Source organism: Capra hircus, chromosome 3 (genome assembly GCF_001704415.2).
Source record: "Capra hircus breed San Clemente chromosome 3, ASM170441v1, whole genome shotgun sequence".
In the NCBI taxonomy this organism is placed as follows: Eukaryota; Metazoa; Chordata; class Mammalia; order Artiodactyla; family Bovidae; genus Capra; species Capra hircus.
This window is the reverse complement of record NC_030810.1, coordinates 43,164,742-43,168,448: the sequence shown is the minus strand read 5'-3', so window position 1 is coordinate 43,168,448 and position 3,707 is coordinate 43,164,742. Positions and strand designations below refer to the sequence as shown.

Below are 3,707 nucleotides of genomic sequence, written 5' to 3'. Positions count from 1 at the left end.
TTGGCTTAAAGCTCAACATTCAGAAAACTAAGATCATGGCATCTGATCCCATCACTCCATGGCAAATAGATGGGAAAACAGTGTCAGACTTGATTTTTGGGGGCTCCAAAATCACTGCAGATGGTGACTGCAGCCATGAAATTAAAAGATGCTTCCCCCTTGGAAGGAAAGTTATGACCAACCTAGATAGCATATTAAAAAGCAGAGACATTACTTTGCCAACAAAGGTCCATCTAGTCAAGGCTATGGTTTTTCCTGTGGTCATGTATGGATGTGAGAGTTGGACTGTGAAGAAGGCTGAACGCCAAAGAATTGATGCTTTTGAACTGTGGTGTTGGAGAAGACTCTTGAGAGTCCCTTGGACTGCAAGGAGATCCAACCAGTCCATCCTAAAGGAGATCAGTCTTGGGTGTTCATTGATAGGACTGATGTTGAAGCTGAAACTCCAATACTTTGGCCACCTGATGCAAAGAGCTGACTTATTGAAAAAGACCCTGATGCTGGGAAAGATTGAGGGCAGGAGGAAAAGGGGACAACAGAGGATGAGATGGTTGGATGGCATTACCGACTCAATGGACATGGGTTTGGGTGGACTCTGGGAGTTGGTGATGGACAGGGAGGCCTGGTGTACTGCGGTTCATGGGGTTGCAAAGAGTCTGACACGACTGAATGACTGAACTAAACTGAAATGAATTGTAGTAGAAATCAAGATTTTGAAATCCTGAACTCACCACTTGTTTTGTGCATTTATACCAACAAATAGAATCACATATATGTGTACATATGTGTTTGTGTCTGTATGTATATATATATATACACATATTCTTTTTTATTCTTTTCCATTATAGGTTATTAAGGGCTTCCCTGGTGCCTCAGCAATAAAGAACCTGCTTACAGTGCAGAAGAGGCAGGAGACAAGGGTTTGATACCTGGGTGGGAAGATCCCCTGGAAGAGAAAATGGCAATTCATTCCAGTATTCTTGCCTGGGAAATCCTATGGATGAAAGAGCCTGGTGGGCTATAATCCACCGGGTCACAAAGAGTTGGACATGACTGAGCAAGTACACACGCATTATAGTTATTACAAGATTTGAATATATTTCCCTGTGCTCCATACTAGTTCCTTGTTGTTTATCTATTTTACATATAGGAATCATTCTATATATAAAACACCCTCTTGTCATAACAAACATACTCTTTCAACAACACAAGAGAAGATTCTACACATGGACATCATGAGATGGTCAATACTGAAATCAGATTGATTATATTCTGTGCAGCCAAAGATGGAGAAGCTCTATACAGTCAGCAAAAACAAGACCAGGAGCTGACTGTGGCTCAGATCATGAACTCTTTATTGACAAATTCAGACTTAAGTTGAAGAAAATAGGGAAAAACCACTCGACCATTCAGGTATGACCTAAATCAAATCCCTTACGAATGTACTGTGGAAGTGAGAAATAGATTCCAGGGATTAGATCTGATAGAGTGCCAGAAGAACTATGCATGGAGGTTCGTGAATTGTACAGGAGGCGGGGATCAAGACCATCCCCAAGAAAAAGAAATGCAAAAAGGCAAAATGGATATTTAAGGAGGCCTTATGAATAGCTGAGAAAAGAAGAGAAGCTAAGGGCAAAGGAGAAAAGAAAAGATATACCCAAATGAATGCGGAGTTCCCAAGAACAGTAGGAGAGATAAGAAATCCTTCCTCAGTGATCAATGCAAAGAAATAGAGGAAAACAATAGAATGGGAAAGACTAGAGATCTCGTCAAGAAAATTAGAGACACCAAGGGAACATTTCATGCAAAGATGGGCTCAATAAAGGACAGAAATGGCATGGCCCTAAGAGAAGCAGAAGATATTAAGAAGAGGTGGCAAGAATACACAGAAGAACTATACAAAAAAGATCTTCATGACCTGGATAATCACGATGGTGTGATCACTCACCTAGAGCCAGACATCCTGGAGTGTGAAGTCAAGTGGGCCTTAGGAAGCATCACTACGAACAAAGCTAGCGGAGGTAATGGAATTCCAGTTGAGCTATTTAAAATCCTAAAAGATGATGATGTGAAAGTGCAGCACTCAATATGCCAGCAAATTTAGAAAACTCAGGAGCAGCCACAGGACTGGAAAAGGTCAGTTTTCATTCCAATCACAAAGAAAGGCAATGCCAAAGAATGCTCAAACTACTGTAAAACTGCACTCATCTCACACACTAGCAAAGTGATGCTCAAAATTCTCCAAGTCAGACTTCAATAGTACGTGAACTGAGAACTTCCAGATATTCAAGTTGGATTTAGAAAAGGCAAAGGAACCAAAGATCAAATTGCCAACATCCGTTGGATCATAGATAAAGCAAGAGAGTTCCAGAAAAACATCTATTTCGGCTTTATTGACTATGCCAAAGCCTTTGACTGTGTGGATCACAACAAACTGTGGAAAATTCTTCAAGAGATGGGAATACCATGCCGCCTTAACTGCCTCCTGAGAAATCTGTATGCAGGTCAAGAAGCAACAGTTAAAACTGGACATGGAACAACAGACTGGTTCCAAATAGGGAAAGGAGTACATCAAGGCTGCATATTGTCACCCTGCTTATTCAACTTATATACAGGGTGAGGTGAAGGTGAGGTGAAGTCACTCAGTCGTGTCCGATTCTTTGCGACCCCATGGACTGTAACCTACTAGGCTACTCCGTCCATAGGATTCTCCAGGCAAGAATACTGGAGTGGATTGCCATTTCCTTCTCCAGGGGATCTTCCCGACCCAGGGATCGAACCTGGGTCTCCTGCATTGGAGGCAGACGCTTTAACCTCTGAGCCACCAGGGAAGCAAATGCCAGGCTGGATTAAGCACAAGCTGGAATCAAGATTGCTGGGAGAAATATCAGTAACCTCAGATATGCAGATGACACCACACTTATGGCAGAAAGAGAAGAACTAAAGAGCCTCTTAATGAAAGTGAGAGAAGAAAGTGAAAACATTGGCTTAAAAGTCAACATGTAGAAAACCAAGATCATGGTGTCCGGTCTCATTACTTCATGGCAAATAAATGGGGAAACAATGGAAACAGTGAGAGATTTTATTTTTGAGGGCTTCAAAATCACTGCAGATGGTGACTGCAGCCATGAAATTAAAAGATGCTTACTGCTTGGAAGAAAAGCTATGACTATCCTAGACAATATATTAAAAAGCAGAGACATTACTTTGCCAACAAAAGTCCATATAGTCAAAGCTATGGTTTTTCCAGTAGTCATATATGGCTGTGAGAGTTGGACTATAAAGAAACCTGAGTGCTGAAGAATAGATGCTTTTGAACTGTGGGGTTGGAGAAGACCCTTGAGAGTCCCTTGGATTGTTAGGAGATCTAACCAGTCAATCCTAAAGGAGATCAGTCCTGAATATTCATTGGAAGGACTGATGCTGAAGCTGAAACTCTAATAATTTGGCCACCTGATGTGAAGAAATGACTCTTTGGAAAGACCCTGATGCTGGGAAAGATTGAAGGCAGGAAGAGAAGGGGGCAATAGAGGATGAGATGGTTGGATGGCATCACCAACTCGATGGAAATGAGTTTGAGCAAGCTTCAGGCATTGGTGATGGATGGGGAAGCCTGGCGTGTTGCAGTCCATGGGGTCGCAAAGAGTTGGACACAAGTGAATGACTGAACTGAACTGAGGAGTCTTCACTTCTTAATTATTTTACAC

The 3,707-nt window shown here is 41.9% G+C and overlaps 1 non-coding gene across 1 annotated transcript; it reads right to left on the bottom strand.

Moving 5' to 3' along the window:
- On the bottom strand, positions 2,760–2,831 carry TRNAW-CCA. The gene has a single exon. It is a non-coding gene; the product is annotated as a tRNA-Trp (tRNA).